The sequence below is a fragment of the Danio rerio genome, chromosome 2 (assembly GCF_052040795.2).
Source record: "Danio rerio strain M-AB ecotype USA chromosome 2, GRCz13ab, whole genome shotgun sequence".
In the NCBI taxonomy this organism is placed as follows: domain Eukaryota; kingdom Metazoa; phylum Chordata; class Actinopteri; order Cypriniformes; family Danionidae; genus Danio; species Danio rerio.
Window position 1 is genome coordinate 38,694,312 of NC_141022.1, and position 20,043 is coordinate 38,714,354.

Sequence of the window (20,043 nt, forward strand, 5' to 3'; positions counted from 1 at the left end):
ACCTCAGCTGAATTCTCTTGATGTGAAGGAGCAGCGGCTCTACTCCGAGCTCCTCTTGGGTGACATAGCTCTGCTCACCCTATCTATATGCCACCCTGCGAAGGACACTAATTTCGGCAGCTTGTATCTGAGATCTTGTCCTTTCGGTCATGACCCAAAGCTCATGACCATAGGTGAGAGCTGGAACGTAGACTGACCGGTAAATCAAGAGCTTTGCCTTTCGACTCAGCTCCTTTTTTACCACAACGGACTGATACATTGACCATATTACTGCTGTTGCAGCACCGATTCGCCTGTCAATCTCACGTTCCATGCTTCCCTCACTCATGAACAAAACCCCAAGATACTTGAACTCCTCCACCTGGGGTAAGGACTTTTCTCCAACCAAGAGATGGCTAACCACCTTTTTTCCGGTGGAGCACCATGGCCTCAGACTTGGAGATGCTGATTCTCATCCCAGCTGTGTCACATTCGTCAGCAATCATGTTATCAAATCTTTATAATGTCTATATACATTAAAGATAAAATGTAGTTAGTGAAGAGCATTAAGTGAATCTTTTACTTTCAATCTTTCTTTAATTAACATTAAAAGACTGCACAGATCTATTATGACAAGCATTCAATTCATTTTTGAACTGTTTATGCTCATCTAAGACACAGTCGCAGATAAAAAATGCCAAGATTGACATGTTTACATGTTATTACTTTCACTCCTCTTTGAATCGTGTGAAATACAGAAGCCCCTTGATGGAACAGTGTCTTGTAACTACATTATGTACTAACTGATTTGGAGGTTGCATAGGAAGGGAGACAGTGCATAGTTTTAATGGACAGGAAGAGAATGTGGACATTTTCATAATCATGTCAATTTGTTTTCAAGCCAAAAAAACAAACCATAATTCTCTTCAACAGCTCTTGTCATCATATCACATTTGTGAACAAAGTGGATCGGCATGCGTATATAGGGAGCTCTTTGGTTATTTGTAGATGTTGCTGCCACCTTCCATAGAAAGATTACAATTCTAGGAGAAATACTTAAACAGGATAGTAGTGGGATAGCTATTAAAAGATGTGAGAATCCTGGGAAAAATGGGAGGGTTAATAGCAACCCAAGCTCATTCTGAAAACGTAGCCCCGCGGACGTTTCTGTAGACTGGGATTTACGTGACAAGAGGTATGTATGGCCGCATTTCTTTTTTCGAGCGAACGCTTCGAGGTGGTGTGACGCCGCTCCTCTTCTTCGCGCGCGCCGACTGTGGCGGCTCACTAACCTCCATGTGGAGGGCTTTCCTGCCGCAACCAGTTTGTCCGCTTAACTCGTAGTGTTATGTCGGAGGAGCGGAGGCCCGGAGAAGGAGAAGCCACCCGCGGCGACGACCGGACTCGAGTCTGGGGAAGAGCGGTTCCAGAAATCAGGTAAGATGAAAAGCAGAATCCAAAAAAAAAAGCGAACAAGTTTGTGACAGAGCGAGAATGCGGCGAAATCCGAAAACTCAGTCAAAATCGGACTAGGGCTTTTGCTTTTTTTCTTTTTGGATGGTTTTTGTAAATCGTTGCTTGGGTTTAGGGAAGGAGAAGTAGGAGGGTGGCTGGGTCAGCCGATTAGCCGGCTGCCCAGTCGGTCGTTCAGGCATTCGGTCAGTCGGACAGACAGTCGCTCGGCAGCAGCCTCCGACGGCTTTTCGCGCGGGGACAGCGTGGGCACGAATGGCGCGCGCTCCCGAGAGGCGTTCGAGACGCGAAAAAGCTGGGCACAGCGGCCTCTTGCGGATTCACAAAAACAAAAACTGCACAAATACCTACCTCCCAGGACGCATTATGCAGTCTCCAGAGACGTCCGCGGGGCTACGTATCCATAATGAGCCTAGGTTAGTTAATAGGTATGAACTTACAATGCTAAATGCAAATAATAAAATGCAATAAAAAGTAATAAAAGGGTCACACTTTAATTTTTTGGTCTGTTTGTTGAATTTAAGTTACATTGCATCTACATGCCAACTAATTTGCATTAGATAAATAGACTGTTAGGTTGGTGTTAGGGTTAGTGTAAGTTGACTTGTACTTGAAAAGTTTTTTTTATAGTCAACAGATATTAAGCAAACAGTTTACTAATACTCAAATGGACCATCAAAATAAAGTGTTAAAGTGTTACCATTAAAAATTATCTGCCATCACTGGCAAAACTGTGTACCCTACTTTAGTTACTTTACAAAAATTTTTCTTTAATACTAATTTAAATCCAATCAAATTGATCAAATGTATAATTATAATGCAACTTAGCTTATGCACTTGCATGCATTTGGGAGGCAGTTGATTTGAAGAGAAGGAAGAAGTTTGGTTTTAATCCAGTTGAACTGGGCAGCTTCCCCTGATGAATGATTCCAACACGAAAGTGGGCCAATAGATCCCCCATCACAGACAGAGCGTGAATGTCCTGAGGCCAGCAGGGACTCTGCCTGTTTGATTTTCTCAAACCAGCTCAACTCCCTGCTGACCAACTAAAGTCAAGTGAAATATTGAGAACTGACTTTATGAACTACACTTGTCCATGATGGACACTTCAAACCAGGATGACACCCTTTTGATGATTTTCTCATCTAGGATGAGATGGTAATTGGCGTGATTGGCTCAGCATTTGCTTGGGCTATATTTGCTCATCCCACATATGGCAGTATCTATAATTTATCAAAGAGGACAACGGCAAATGGAGGACTTGATAACATTATTAATCACCTTATGCAACATGCAGTTTTATGTGATTGAGTGTGTGGTAAAGGCACAGTTCAGTGCACTCTCACAGCTAGAGAAACAGAAAGATATGTTCACGATCCAGGGTTGTTTTGGGGGCTTGAATTTTGTCTGTCAGTTTAACTTTGAGTCAGTGTAAAAATCAATTGAGCTATGCCTATCTCTTCGTCTTTCTCCAAGGAGACAGCCTTGTATAAGTACTAAGTCCGAAGACAGCTTGTGACAGTTGTGACAGTTTTTCAAACCCATTGAGTAACTTGATGTATGTGAACTGTATGTGTGTGTGTATGTGTGTGTGTGTGTGTGTGTGCTTGTGAAAGTGATGACTGCTGTCAGAAAACTGAACCCTTGTTAGGTTTCTCAAAGGCAATGAAAAGCTACTACCAAGACTACATGCTGAGAAAGTATGAATTAGCTAACACAGGCCTCACATTCACACATTTTTCATCTTATATATTAGGGTTGTGCGATTATTCGAAAAATCGTGATTTGAAAAATGATGATTAGCTAATCGCAAAAGGCTGCGATATAAAATATCTGTGTATTATTTAATTTTTCCCACCCAGAGCAAATGCGTGACTGCCGTATGTGTGTGATAGTCTTACTAGCCAATTGAGTGAGCATACTTTCCTTCTGCCCAATCAGAATTGCGCAACCAAACACAATAAAAAACAAACAAACATCGGGATGATGGCATTTGCCGACATTAATGGATAAATTAATATCAAAGAAAAACAGGACATCAGTAATATGGGAATATTTTGGTTTCAAAATCACAGACGTCAAACAAAAACAGGTCATTTTTAGGAATTGTTACCACAGCATGAGGAAATACAACAACCAGCACCTAAAAAAGCACCACATGCAGATAAATGAGGAGTGTCTTGCTAAGTAGTTGAGAGACACTCAATCTAGTAGGGCGAAGCAGTGGCGCAGTAGGTAGTGTTTTCGCTTATAGCAAGAAGGTCGCTGGTTCGATCCTCAGCTCAGTTGGCGTTTCTGTGTTTGCATGTTCACCCTGCGTTCGCGTGGGTTTTCTCCGGGTGCTCTGGTTTCCCCCACAGTCCAAATACATGAGGTACAGGTGTGTGAATGAGTGTTTGTGGATGTTTCCCAGAGATGGGTTGCGGCTGGAAGGGCATCAGCTGCATAAAAACGTGCTGAATAAGTTGGCGCTTCATTTCACTGTGGCGACCCCAGATTAATAAAGGGACTAAGCCGACAAAAAAATGAATGAATGAATGACTCTATAAATCTAGTAGCAAGCAACAAAGTACAATTTCAGAGTTGTTTCAGCCATGTTAGTTTGCTAATATGATAATATTTTTTTTTGTTTGTATAATAAGCTACACTATCTCCCTAATTCGAGTTGAACTTGTTTACAGAAAGATAATCAAAGTCAATTTTCTTTGTGTTTACTGTTTGCTCTTGAGAAAAATGAGTGTTTAATTTTTTTATATTTAAAATCTAATTTAAATAAATTTTGGAGGAAAGTTTATATCTTTTTTATTTCTTTTTTTAACCAACACTCACTGTACAATATTAAATCGCAAATCAAATCGAAATCGCAATTAGATATTTTCCACAGACTTCACAGCCCTATTTTATATACATAATAATCAGCCAATTGTCCATATAATATCAACATTGCACGGAATAGCTAAAATATGTAGACAATTTTAGCTTAAAATCATGTCTGTAGTGTCCATTGGCCATTGCCATTTACTACAATCAAGCATCTGTTTTTGAAAAGTGGTTAGTTGCACTAAAAGTTATGAAAGAAAGTGAGTCATTTGATGCAATGAGATGTGTCAGTTCTAGATTTAAGAGAAACACAATTGCTTCATTAAAATTCAGTTCATTTCTGTTGTACTTTTCACAATAGTTGCATTTTTCAATGTTACAACCAAAAAGCATTTTTTTTTATTCTACCATCACAATTAGGTAAAGTCCAAACTTGTTTAGAATTCATTTCAGTAGTTAGAAACAGTTTGCAAAATCATACTTTCCACTCACTCGCTCACTATACACTACCTCACAAAAATCTTGATGAACTCTGGAAGTCCTTTAAAAACGCTTTCTTTGCCATTTTTAGTTGACTTTGTTAATAAGTAATTTGAGTCATTGCATAGATGCAGTCTGTTTCATTGGACTGTTGTTATAATAATAAAATAAGTATAAAACTTTATTTGTAGACTACATTGAATCAATAAGACAATATTTTAGAAGATCCCTTGAGCTTGCTGTATTGTAAAGCAGCGTATGCAATATAATACATTTGAATATATTATTATACTACTGGAAAAAAGCAGCCTGTCGCAACCATACACTATTTTGAAAACTACCGTCACAATACTTATAAAAACGTATAGCTACAGCATCATTACCTACAATGCATCTCTATTGAACTTGTTCTTGCACTAAGTAGAGAAGTTAGTCACTCTTTTCTCCATGTTTGACCCTTTGAATTGGAACCGCAGGAGATTTGATGGAGCCACAGAACTGATGCCAGAACCTCACAGCACAAACCAAAGAACACTGGGTTGCAATCCCTCATTTTTCCAGGCTCTCAAAATGCCCAGCTCCGAAATCTGTTGTCATGCAGTCAGACCCTAGAGAGCTCTGGGGAGCTGCTTTCCAAAAGCTCTATCACACAACCCTATAAAAATGCTTTGCACCACCAGAAACCAAAGCCGAGGGAGACTGAAAAGAGAAAGAAATGAAGACAGAAAGGAAAGCAATGAATGGCAGAGGGGGAAAAAGGAGAGATTGTGGTAAAAAGGAGAAGGGCAGGAAAGAGCAGAGAAAGGGAACGATGGAGAGAGGAGAGGTTGCTGTGTCAGTGCAAATCTGGCTTCCCATTGCTTCTCTATGCACTTTACAAGAGCACGGAGCGGTTCCATTGATCGTTTCATAGTTTTTAATTAGCATTCACCAAAGTGCCTGGTAGTCCTGAGGCCATGTACGTCCAGTGTTTGGAGGCAGGGTAGGACTTGCGATCTTCGGAACTATCTGTGCACTACACGGTAAACAAGATTATTTGTGCTTGCTTTTCCTCTTTGCTGCCCACATTGATAGCATCTGTGTGCATCGATGGTTTCCTCGGGCCATGTTTACAGCAAATGTTCATCTGTTTTATTTATTTATTTTAAACAGCCTATCTATATTAATGAGCAGAATATATGCAGTAGAACCTCTCAAAAACACCTGATTCCCAGCTCTTTTCCAGCATTAAATTACATTGGTGCCTCGTATTGCAGGAGCCGAAATAAAACCGATCCTGCTTAAACTTGACTTTTTAATCCCAAACAGTAAAACCGAAGTTATAGTTCACCTCTCTAAAGACCATCCAAATACAATAACAGCTCAATAGAGATTGACTGAAGATTATAGGTTTCAGTTTTCTCACGGTTTCCCTTGCTTTGTGCCGACCTGATGGGAATCTGTGTCTCAACACGTCTTTTCTCCGAAAGTTTCTGTAATGATTTTCTTTAACTCTGAGTAACTCATCTTAGATTCCTTTGGTCAGAGGCTTTCAGGTCAGCCAACACTGTAAATAAACAGACTTTTCTTTGAATGGAGATCTCTTAAGGGTGGTATAATGACATTTTTAATTATACATACATTTCTGTAGTTGCGATAATCATTCTGTTGCAAGAGTCATGGCCATCTTCCACCCATCTTTCACTTTTTAGATCTATGAAATGATATAAAACTGTGTGCAGTGCTGTTCTATGTTTAAAACAACTTAAAGAGTATGGAATGCTTCAAATAATGTAATTCAGGTTTAATAATTAATACCATCAATACAATTATCCTTGAAATTGAGTTTTTAATCAATTCAGTCAAAAGTAGGCCAGCCTGAAAGCTTGCACCCATGAAACACAGCATCTAGATGTTTACTTGATATGCCAACAGAATCATGTCTTGCGTTTTTGACAGTTTATACTGCAGAATTCTCTTTTAACCATACAGAATAAAGTTGTAGTGCACAGACAGATTGAGAACAACCAACACATATATCCATATCAACAAAAAAGTTAGAATGTTTAGGTTCTTTAAATTTACAGATTAGGTAAGTTGAACTAAAGCAGGGTTTTAAAGGGAGGGAAAGTTAGAATTAATTGGTTTAAAATGATCTGATCACAAACATAAATTTGTGTTGTGTCTTGTCGAAAAAATTCACTTTGTTAGTCTTATCTCTTCTTTGCCTATTGATTAAAAAATAGAAATCAGAAGGTAAACTTAATGTTTTCAACCATGACAATTTTATTAAAATAATTTATACCAAAATAAAGCAACTGCCACTGAAAAGAATATTTCTGCAAAATTGTTGCAAACTGTTGCAGACAGTTTTTTGAAAGCCCATTAAATAAACAAAACAAAAAACAAACAATAAATTGTATATATATATATATATATATATATATATATATATATATATATATATATATATATATATATATATATATATATATATATATAATACATAATATTTTTAATAAATATATACATTAATACTTCAAAATTAGCAATAATATTTGAGTTACTAAAATAAATGTAATGCAAGTTATTTTTTAGCTTAATTAATTGAGCATAAATTGCTTAATTAAAATGAATGTAACCAAATTTAATCATGCACTTGAACAAATTTTAAACGTATATAGGAAAAAGAAAAAGGTATCGTCTTAATGGACAGTGATGTTTCTTTACTAACAAGACAAAAAGTACAAAAAATAGCAAACACATTGCTCACAACTTTCAATAATCTGTATAAACGGCATCTGTAGCCATTAACATTATCCTTAATTTTTTTTTAATTAAACGAAGGTTATACAGTGCATTGTTAACTGCAAAGCCACTATTTCAAAAGAATAAAGAAAAAAAAAACTTGTAAGTTCTGAAAGATATCAAGCCTCAGCCAGGTAAAAAAAAACAACAAAAAAATAAACTCAAAAGTATTGTAACACATTACTTACCATAAAAAGTGATGCAATTATTTTCTTTTAGAGGAGTAACTCAACATTTGTAATGCATTACTTTCTAAAGTAACTTTACCCAACACATATACTATATATATATACTGTATATATATACTGTGTGTGTGTGTGTGTGTGTGTGTGTGTGTGTGTGTGTGTGTGTGTGTGTGTGTGTGTGTGTGTGTATAACTTTATCATTTTTATGTCATACTTTCTTGAGATTTTTATGTAGCGCTAGGTCTGGGTTATTAATTTTCTGCATAATAACAAGTCCTGAGTGCCTGTATAGTGACTATATGGACTTAAACTATAACAGTATAATCCTCATTAGCATAAAGAAATGAATATCAGATCTGCTGTCTGCCGAGTTCTGAGAGATAATACTGCACTGGTGGTTTTTCTGTATTCAGACTCTGTGATGCGTGATGGAAGAGGGTTTCTGACCTCCTTAGACAATAAAGCCGATGTTTTTTTAGCCACAAGGTATAAAAGTGCTTTTAATAAGATACTGCAAACTCCCTGCACATTATTTTCAGACTCCCAGGCCATTTTAAACTCTTTTGATAGAAGCTTTTCCTATGAATGCATTGGGAGAACAGAATAAGCCTGTGCACTCACAAGGCTTACTCTGTTCTTATGAGTTATACTGAATAAGTGCACTCTCGTCAGAATGCATGGAACAGGTCACAACTTTTTTTGCTTCTACTTTTCAGTTTTTGAGTTGAAATCATTTTGGCTGTCTTTGATGTCATAGCTTCACCAGGTGATGACTGACACTTTACCCAGTGAACGGCACTATTTCAGCTCAGCCGCACAATTCAGAAAAGTGTTAAAGATAAAAGCACTACGAAAGAGATCCTGAGGCCTTAGCAAAAGGGAAGAAAGTAATCCACCATCCTAGGATGAAAGCTCTTTTCAACTTATTCTGCCTTTCTTCTGGGCTAAAGTTAGAAAGTAAACTTTAATTGGAAATTTGTTTTGAGCATGTGCCGTGTACATATCAGTATTACACACTGTTTAAGAATAATTGTAAACAACATGCAGATTTATGACGATTATAGGAGAATTCAGTTTTTCTGCTAAACAATTTGACTTCTAATTTACTGTTATATGCCCTTTTTTGTAAATTTGTAAAAAATATAGTTACTTTGTTCTACATTTGCTTGTTCCAATGATGTGTATTTTTTCTGTAGTGGAAACCAGTAGTCCTTGACTACAATTGCATTTTTCTTTTTCTTTACTATGTACTTTAAGTCAATGGATATATTTAATGATTCGCGCTTTATGACATGGCATTTTATTCTGCCGGAAGTAGCCATCATAAAAAGATAGACATGGTCAGCAACAATAATCAGGTAGGCTGTGGCATTGACATGATTCTCAATTGGTACTAATGGGCCCAAAGTGTGCCAAGGAAATATCCCCCACATCATTACACCACTACCACCAGCCTGAACTGTTAATACAAGACAAAATGGATCCATGCTTTCATGTTGTTGATGCCAAATTCTGACCCTACCATACGAATGTTGCAGCAGAAATTGAGACTCATCACACCTGGCAAAATTTCTACAAATCTTCTATTGTCTAATTTTGGTGAGCCTGTGTGAGATGTAGCGTCAATTTCCTAGCTGACAGGAATGGCACCCAGTGTGGTCTTCTGCAGCTTTAGCCCATCCGCCTCGAGGTTCGACATGTCGTGCATACAGAGATGCTCTTCTGCATATCTCGGTTGTATCGAGTGGTTATTTGAGTTACTGTTGCCTTTCTATCAGCTTGAGCCATTCTGGCCATTCTCCTCTGACCTCTGTCATCAACAAGGCATTTGTACCCACAGAACTGCCATTCACAGGATATTTTCTCTATTTTGGAGCATTTTCTGTAAACCTAGAGATGGTTGTGCTTGAAAATTCCAGTAGATCAGCAGTTTCTGAAATACTCAGACCAGCCCGTCTGGCACCAACTACCATACCATGTTCAAAGCTACTTAAATTACCTTTCTTCCCCATTCTGATGCTTGGTGAGAACTACAGCAGATCTTCTTGATCATACATGCCTATGCATTGAGTTAGTGCCATGTGATTGACTGATTAGAATTTTGCATTAAAGAGCAGTTGGACAGGTGTACGTAATAAAGTGGCCAGTAAGTGTAGGTGGCTTGTGAAAATGACAATTAGCTGTGAAAGTGGAGAAGCAGTTTTTTTTTAAATTTCTCATTCAATAAGCAACATCATTTTAACGAGGAACTGTCAGTTTGGAGTCGACGCAGTGGCGCAGTAGGTAGTGCTGTCGCCTCACAGCAAGAAGGTCGCTGGTTCGAGCCTTGGCGGGGTCAGTTTGCGTTTCTGTGTGGAGTTTGCGTGTTTTACCTGCGTTTGCGTGAGTTTCCTCTGGGTGCTCCGGTTTCCCCCACAGTCCAAGGACATTTGGTACAGGTGAATTGGGTAGGCTAAATTGTCCGTAGTGTGTGTAAATGTTTCCCAGAGATGGATTGGGGCTGGAAGGGCATCCGTTGCGTAAAAACGTGCTGGATAAGTTGGCAGTTCATTCCACTGTGGCGACTCCAGATTAATAAAGGGACTAAGCCGAAAAGGAAATGAATGAATGAATAACTGTCAGTTTGGGAAATTCTATGATTTTGCTGTGTTACTAAAAAAGTAAGAGAAAACTGGAGTTAGTCAGATAAATATCGCCCATTCTCTCTTACCACAGGAGACGTATTCCTTATTGACCGTCTGTAACTGGTGAATGAAATTCATTATGCAAGTGTCGACCGTAAAAACCTATGCCATGAAACTAAAATTAATTAAAATTTGACAGCTTTTATATCAGAGCTGTTTAGCATGACCATGGTTCCAGACAGAATGCTGATATAGGCGTTCTTCAGGAGTCCTTTCCAAACGCAGGGGTGTGCCGATATGATAGATTAATCAGATTGCTGAATGAAACAAAAGACATTGTTCCACCTGTTGAATTTACTGCTCTGACAATTTAATTTCATTCGCGTAACTTCATTATTATTTAATCATCTATATGAAGGCACAGAGGACACTTCCATTAATCATTCTTTACCATTAGTTATATTAACTAAAGTATGTTTGCTGTCCAAACACAGTAAGGCTGACGCAATTAAATTACATGTCATTTAAAAAAAAGGAAGACAAAAAGCGGTTAAAAGACGGCTTATAAAATCTAAATTTAAATACAACATGATTCATAAATCATGGAGCTGTGGGGGGCTGAGATGTCATCCTTTTTGTTAACAGAACCGCCTTTTTGTTTCTAACTCCAAGACGAGCAGTTAATCTTAATTAGATTAAATTGAACATCGCCATTCCATATGTGAATCATTTTTCACTTATTAGAGCACAATTAGAGCAATGTGAGCAACTGTTTTCATATTCATACTTTCACTACTGTGTGCTTTTTTCGTATCCATATTTTTATTGTGGAATGCTTCAACAATGTCACACAAAAGTCAGTAATCCATTTTAATTACTAAAAAACTTAAAAACGGTCACAGTTTTTGATTTTTAGTAGGCTTGACTCAATGTGCTCCTATTTAATTGCATAAAAACTTGTGAAAATATCTTGTTGAGACCGTTTCTTAATATAAAGACATGCACAGACATCATCAACATGCAAAAAAACAACAATAGTACAAAATATGTTTGATAACAAGAAGAGAATATTGCTGAACCAATTATTTATTAGGACATTAAATAGCAGCTAACAATGATGATGATGATTAATAATAATAATAATAATAATAATAATAATTGTAATAATAACAATACTACTACTAGTACTACTACTACTACTATTTCTACTACTACTACTACTACTACTAATAATAATAATAATGTGCATATTATTATTATTACTAATTAATTTCAGAATGCATTTTGGATGTTAAATCAGGTCTGCAGTTTTGGACTCTTATTTTGAAACTGCTTGTTTATTAGTAGTTTAAAAAAAATTGTTTTGTTAGCCTAGTTATCCTTGTTTTTAAGCCTTGGTTCCCTCTATTTTATTGTAAGTTGTTGATATGTTTCTGTTTTCCTTTAGAATAGGCTTCCCTCGACCCTGTTTGTGTTTTGTTTTCAACCATTAAAAATTAGCACTGACAGAGTGTTTGCATGACACCATTTTCAGCATAAAACGAGGAACTCTCTATGCATTTTGTTCATGTGTTTCCATAACAGGGATGTTTTTAGGTTCTGCCAATGCAAACTTTTCATAATGGATTTAGAAGAGCAAGTTTTAGAAAAACAATACCTTTACCTTCTCCATGTGAATATCTCCATCTACAGATGAATATAATGATATAGGATATTGCCAACTACTGGTCTTGCAAACATTAAACAGGGTTTTGTTGTTGTTGTACCTGTTTTTCTGAATGAGTGCTGATCATTTTGATTTTGTTGTTATATCCAAGCACATTTCACAAAAGATAAACCTATTAAGATAGTAGTTGTTTTTGTTAACATACCCTCAGGACATTGTTTCGTAAACATACCCTCAAGTCCTTGTTTCCTTTTCCTTCCCTTGCATAACAATGTAAGTGAGAATAGCTCTCAAAATAAGTAATACATTTACTTGCCATATTCATCACCATACCTTTACTGTATGTTTATATATATATATATATATATATATATATATATATATATATATATATATATATATATATATATATATATATATATATATAATTGACAGTAGGATAGCATCATATACACTTTCAGGTGAATCCTTTGTTGAACTGCATCCCAATTATCACAAATACTGCAGAAGACCTATTGGAACCCGCATGAATCCAAGATTCTCACATAAATCAGTCAAGTTTGGTGAAGAAAAAAATCATGGTTTGGGCTTAAATTCAGTTTGGGGCGTGCAAGAGATCTGCAGAGTGGATGAAAACATCAACAGCCTGACATATTAAGACAATTTGTGCTGCCCATTACATTACAAACAACAGGAGAGGGCAAATTCTTTAACAGGATAACGTTTCTTCTCATACTTCAGTTTCCACATCAACGTTTCTGCAAGGAAAGAAGGCCTAGGTGCTTCAGCATTGGCCAGACCAGTCACCAGATATGAACTTTATTGAGCATGTCTGGAGTAAGATCGAGGAGGCATTGAAGATGAATCCAAAGAATCTTGATGAACTCTGGGAGTCCTGAAAGAACGCTTTCTTTGCCATTCCAGATGACTTTATTAATAAGTTATTTGAGTAAATCCAAGCTCATGGGAGTGGCAGTACACAATATTAATTGTTTTCCCACTGCTCCATGACTTTATACTTTATACTGTACATTGGTTATGATAAGTGACAAGACTAATTGACTTGTATAATTTGTTTTATCTCTAGCTTGGCTATACCATATTTGGTTTTCAAAGTGTTTCAGTGGTCTGTTTTTGGACTTTCCCCAATTCTTACAGATCATAGGATGAGAGTAATAAATGAATTTTGACTTATGGTATCACCCATTGTAAAACCTGTCAAAGAGTTACATTTGCTCATTTAGCAGACACTTTTATCAACAGCGATTTGCCTGTGAGGATAAAAGAAGCACTTCAAATCATCCGAGAGTAGTATATCGATGCTATGACAATTTTTTTTTTCTCTCCTATTCTCTCTCCTTTTCTTCCAGGTTACCAGACAGTGTGTTATACACTTTAGGATAGCTATTATCTATGCTCACTGTGCATGACTAGCTGAGCTTAAATCAACACAAACATTGTGTTCCAAACAACAGATAATATACTACACTGTTAACATGAATTCTGACATGAATAAATATAAGCTTCAGTGCTTTAGTGTTGTTTGTACAGTCATAGAGTTTGTGACTCTGGGCTTCTCTAAGAACATTCCTCAGAGCTGACTTTTTTTTTTCTTGCTGAAAGATAAAAAAAAAAAAGTGTGACAACAGCTTGCACTGACAGGTGATAAATGGTTACGGTATGGGAATCTATCTGCTGCATCAACACATCGGAAATGGGATCACAGAAAGATAACAAATTACAGCGGGTCTGCTGTGATTCACAGAGAACTAGAGCCATGGTGATCCCTCTCTCCGAAGCCTCACTGACAAACTGTAACTTTCAGCACAGAGACTGGATGTGAAACACCGGACTTGCTGCAGTATATAGACAGGCCTGTGAATCATATGGGGAAACTATAGACTTTTACAATGGTTATCCTGTTCAAACAGAGAAGGAACTGTGTGTGAGGCAAACACACACACACACACACAAAACAACAGAAAAGTTTCATGTAGGTCCTTCATGAATTTTTTACATTTCTTTTTTGGAGCAAAAGAATTGAAAAGCCACTGCAAGCGAATTGGGCGCACGGTTGATTGTAACACTTCACAGTCTGTGAGTAGAGATGGAAGGTGAGCCAGAAAATGAGCACCGGCATCTGTCGAAGCTGGAACGTTGTTGGCTCACACTGATTGTTTGGCGTACCATTGAATAGATAGAGTGTGTTTGTTTCAATCAACTTCTATTTTATTCATGTATTCATTTTGTGGATCCATTTTTTTGTGCCTACGCAGCAACTATTTTTGTTCGGCCAGCCTCCTGCATCCTCTGCTCTCTGGGAAATTATTTACATTCTTAAAGCTTGCTTATTCTCTCTTCCCGGATAGCCTCGGTAGATTTGCCTGCCTCTGAGAGGAAGGCACACAGCATAATTTGTATTATAATTCATTTATATTTTCCTCATTATTTCCTTTTTTGCATAATACACAAATCCTGAATTTCGTTTGTGTTTGTCTAAATATTCAAATTAATTCAGACATTGAATGTCTCCTTTAGGGGAGGCACATTGGTTCTGAAAAGGCAAATCAATATCTATATGCATATTGGCAGAATGGTGTTATTGGAAGTATGCACTTCATTTACATGTTTCCAGAAAAGCGTTAAGCCTCAGTCTACCCTAAAGCTATCCATGTAATGGCACCGTGCTATGGTCAGAAAGGAAATTAAATACTATAATCTTTCACATTTGCTCAAGCTCACTGCTGACAAGCGAAGCCAAAAATAAATTGGCTTTATTTTGGGGAACAACATCTCTCCCTAAGGAAGAAATGGAAAGATTAGAGCCACACTGATGAGAAAATAACGGCTGATAAAAACAGCAGAAAGCCTTTTAGCCTGTACAACAGATATGAAATATTATTAATATTAAATCATTTATATTGTTTACTGCAAAAAGGATTTTCTTACTTTTTTCTTGATTCATTTCCAAATATCTACATAACAAATTTAATAAATGAGCAATTTCTGACAAGTAAAAACTATATTCTGGTTTTAAGATATTATATGGCAAAATTAAGTGAGTTTTTCCTTAAAACAAGCAAAATAGTCAAAAGGAAAAACAAAATGATTTTGCTTACCCCATTGGCAGATTTTTTTTTTTTTTTAAGGAAAAACTCACTTAATTTTGATATTTTATTTTATTTGTCTAGATAATGCTTCTTAATATATAATATAATTATTATATATTAATATAATTAATATAAATTTGCTCTATTGTAAAGGAACTATAATTAGTAATGTGCAGGATTTATAGCAATAAAGAACTGTATTTTTCGTTTAAGCCATTTTAATATCATTAAAATTATCAGTTTAATAATTAGAACTGTCAGTTTAATAATTTATCCTGTCAGCCAAATGCCTTTAAAAATAAAAAGCTTCTTTAGTCGGGAATTAATATTAAAAATGTTCAAATCATATCATATCAAATCATTTATATGGTTAGCTGTAAAAAAAAAAAATATTTTCTTACTTAGATTTGTTTTGTCTTGGTTCTAGTCCAAATATCTAAATGAAAAATTAAATGAAAAAGCATTTATTAGATAAGTAAGACTTAGACAAGTCTTGTTTTAAGATATAATATGGCAAAATTAGGTTATTTAGATTAATGACAATTTTATTTGTATAGCATATTTTTTAAAACTTTTTACTGACCAGTTTGCTTTCCAACAGATAGAAAGAAAAAAAAAGGAAAGAAATGAAAAGATACAGACAAAAACAGTCACACCTCCTGTCAGCCAAAATCCTTTGAAAATAAAAAGCTTAAGTCTTGACTTAATATTGAAAATATTGACAGAAGGGATAGTCTAATTGAAGGTGGCAAGGCGTTTCAAAGCCTGGATGCAGCAATACAAAAAGCACAATCACCTCTATATTTAATCCTTGATTTAGCAAAGCACTAGAAATACATTGGAGGGCAGACATGAATCTGGTAGCCTGATACACAGTCAGTAGCTGACTGTGATAATCAGAGGTTGTTTCATTAAAAAAAAAATTAAAGTTAAGTGATACAATTTTGATCTCAGCTCTAAAACAAACAGGCAGCCATTGTAAAGAATGTAGGATTGAAGTAAAATGCTTTTTGCTCCCTCTCAGGAGGTGGCCAGTAAAAAGGACAGTAAGGTTTTGCATGAAGACTTCTGATTGTTCAAAAAAATGAAATACCAAAATAAATAACAGTCATATAAAAATGCTGAAATACTGGCACTTTCAAGAAACACTATGCACTTGTGCTCAAACTTTTGGTCCTGTAGTCCAGCGTAATTGTTAGTAAGTTGTCAAGACATGTTCTTTACTTAAACAATTTCATCAAATTGTGTTTTCGTAGTTTCTATGGAAATGATAAATATATAACTTCTTAAAAGATTGCAATATGAGACTTGTTTTAAGCTCCAAAATTACAGCTCTCTTTTAAAAATACCAGCTAAAAGATTTTTCATTTTTAGTTGAAAGTGGTGCCATGCACAACAACCTCTTGTACATACAATAGTCTTGTCAAAGCATAAATTAATTTAATATTAAGCACTTTGTTTGGAATTCATGTCCATCTTTGCATAGTTATTTGATTTGTTTGGCCATCTCTGCTTTTTTAAAACAGTGATTAATTCTGAGCTCACTTTGAGATTAAGTTTATGTATATTTGCTTAGCATATTGTATATAGCCATGGTTAGAGTGTGAGAAACATTTGTATATGGGCCATGTTTTATTTGTGATAATGCAAAGGAACATGTCTATTGAGAAATGTGCACAAGAGAGGCTGCTAATTAAATTCAAGGGATGAACCAATAAAATAACACATATGTTAGTCAGTGTGTACTTTATTTCTGTCTGTTTGATGGTTAATTTAAAAAATCCATAGAATTCTGTCAGTGTAAATGCCAGTCAGTCTAAATGCCAATCTTAAAACCAGATATTGTGCATATGTCCCCTCCAGACATCACTTTTGCCCACTTTTTTATGGCTCAATTCAGTGATGCACTTCCTCTTTCTTCCAGGCACTAGTTATCCTTCTTTGTGGTGAGACAGGAGGAACATCAGCACTGGCACTTAAGGTAAGATAAGACTCCTTTAGCGAGAGCAGTTCTAATGTGTCTTTTCCAGCTAGGGCTGCACAATTCTGGCTCAAATGAGATTCAAAATTTATTTAGCCTAAAATCAATATCACGGTTTTCTCCCGATTCTGTAGATGTAAAATAAAAGTTAATATGAGTAGCCTATTGTTATTGTTATTTCTCAAACATATGATAAAACAACAGTAATATTATTAGCCCTATATGTAGTACTTCTGTTGGATAAAAATGCTAAAAATTCTGTTCTCACTTGGAATAGTGGACTTGAACAGACTTTAATTATGTCCTAGCTGTTTATGACTCTGAAGTTGAATTATTGTGTTTGAGATGTTTGCTTGTCATTTGTCATTGAGAATATTGTTAGACAACTTTTTTCACTGGTAAAATGAGACATTTGTCATTATCAAGTTCCATCTTGAATTATATTCAAAATTACACAGGCTACAGTAATTATACTGACCTAGTAAACATTTATTTTCATGCACAACACTTTGGGCTCTAGTTTAATGATCTAGGCGCAAAGTCTAAAGCACATGGTGCAAAAGCATTATGTGTGTGTCCGAATCCACTTTTCTTATTTTAAGTACGGATAAATAAGCTCTGCACTGTGGTGCATGGTCTAACAGGCCTGAGCTTATTCTTATAATGAGTTATGGGTGTGTTTTGAGAATAAACCAATCAGTCTCATCTCCCATTCCCTTTAAGGGTCAATTTTGTTGCACCATGACGCATTTGCTATTCACATGGCAGACTTTGTAAGTGGAAAAACTGAACATTTTACTAGAGAGAAAAAGTTAAACAGAGCATCTGCAGCAAAAGGATAAAGAATGAGCCTCCTCCAATCGGCCTTTACTTTCACTTTCTTTTTCTCTCTTTCGTGTATAAGAAAACGGTGTTGTATGCACAGACATCCATAAGCCTACATATTTAATTTCCTTTGTTAAGCGCAAAGATTTGTTTCAAAACTATTTGTAAATTCACTTCTTATTTCCAGCAAACGAATAAATGAGCAATAATAATTTGCTATTTAAACAACGTGGTAGAAAACAGGAAAATTAAGGTTGCATTGGTCTGAATAGCAACACGTCATGGCAAACACGTCTAGAGCCATATTTCGCCGGGTGTATGATAGGGCCCTCTGTGTTCACTACAAACGAAAACACATCAAATGCTTGTCGTAATCATAACTCTAAAATGCAGAATGATCATTTAAGTGGTGTACATGCTGTTGGATTCACTTTTCACTGCCGAGTGCAGCTCATGTCATGGCTGCCATCACTTTGAGTTCAGTTTTCAAGAAACTGAACGTTATTTGCAACTTTACTACCTGTTATTCACAGCCTATGCAGGTTCTGTTCTCTGAAGTAGACATCATTAGCATGCATGCGCTAATCCTCTCTGTAGTAAACAAACAGTGCATCAGCTCTGATGCGAATACGTCATTACATGAAGACAGAAAATAAATTTTTTGGTAAACTATACCTTATAAATATAGTATGTGACACTTTTAGCACCATTTGAAGGTGTCCACGTATATAAAACAATGTAAAGACTTGTGCGACCTCATTTATGCTTCTGTCCTGACATTTAAAAAATATAATTGGCTGAATCATAGAAAAACAGAGTTAAGATTGTGTGTAGGGTTGAATCAAGATCACAATCTTTTTTCGATTAATCATGCAGCTCTAGTTCCAGCTGTTTCCTCTTTATCCCCAATACATACTTGAGAAGTATATAAATATATAATCATTTAAGTGTCGGGGGGTAAAAGTCTTTTGACGTAATTTAACTTAATTTCTCATCATTTCTCTTCTTATTGGTATCAAATATGTATTTTGTTGAAATGCTCTAACAGTTTTCACTTACATATTAAGAGATCTTCTATAAAATTTGCCAGTTCTTATTTAAAGCCTGCAATTATTGCGGATGAGCCCCTCATAAGCTCATATTTTTTGACTAGAGTGTGCTATCTCAAGCAAAAAAAAAAGGGGGAAAAGCAACCTTTCCATTGCTAATTAAATGTACTTTTTTTATCCCTGGCCGACGATGAGCTCATTATCACACATTGCATGCGCAGTATAGAGTTCAGGGCTACCGAGGACTCAGCATTTGCTTTGTGAGTCGCAGACACGAGTGGGGCTTTACCAACCTGATTGAAATGTTCAGGGAGATGCCACGGTTTGTTTCTCACAATAGTAAATGAGCATTTCGGTATGTGTCTCAGTGACTGGCTCCCTTGAGGGGGAGGTGACTTGGTATTTTTAACATCTTAATGAAACGCTGAGAGGGCTCCTAATTGCAGCGCGAGTGGGTTGGGGAGAATAGAGGTGAAGTGACAGCGCTGGAAGCCTTTGATCTGAGGATTCTAATCAATGGGGATTAGTGTCCTTTCGCTTTGTGCTGCGCCATGTCTTTGACAGCCCCCATGACTCTCATATTAATGAGCCATTAGCTTGGCTTGAATTAAGAGAGATACCGGTTCACAGATCTTTCTGGATAAGAGCACACTTTAGGGTGACACTGATAACTTGGGCTCTTGCTGCCCGAGGTGGCTGAAGTCAGTCAGAGTCCTCTAAGAATAGGGTCTCTAATCTATGAGGAGTCCTAAATGAAGGATGGCAGGAGGATGTTTATTTAATTACGCTGATCGCAACACAGAGATATATAACTAACTCCTATCGCACCTCTCTAATGGTGGCTGTAGCCCTTGCAACCTTCCGTCTGAGAGTAATGTAATGTCATGTATTGGGAAGGGTTTTGGCATAGACCACTGTGCAGTCAGTACTAGTGTGGGCATGTACTGTAGGGCTGAACAGTGAACACCCTTTTGAATTATACAGCTTCAAACAGGGATTGAAATTAACACCTGTCAAATGTGGTTGAAAAATTAGGCATGGTGGGAAACGCATATCAACTCATG

General features: G+C 36.4%; 1 protein-coding gene across 9 annotated transcripts in view; it reads left to right on the forward strand.

Annotated features, from left to right (window-relative positions):
• The window catches only part of tnr (tenascin R (restrictin, janusin)), a 239,942-nt gene that overhangs the window by 105,229 nt on the left and 114,670 nt on the right, over positions 1 to 20,043 (forward strand). For 5 of the 9 annotated variants that reach the window (XR_015477582.1, XR_015477583.1, NM_194383.1 and 2 more), the window contains 1 exon segment: positions 17,049 to 17,105. The exons of the other annotated variants lie outside the window; for them this stretch is intronic. The gene's annotated coding sequence lies outside the window, so the exon portion shown is untranslated. 9 annotated transcript variants of the gene reach the window in all.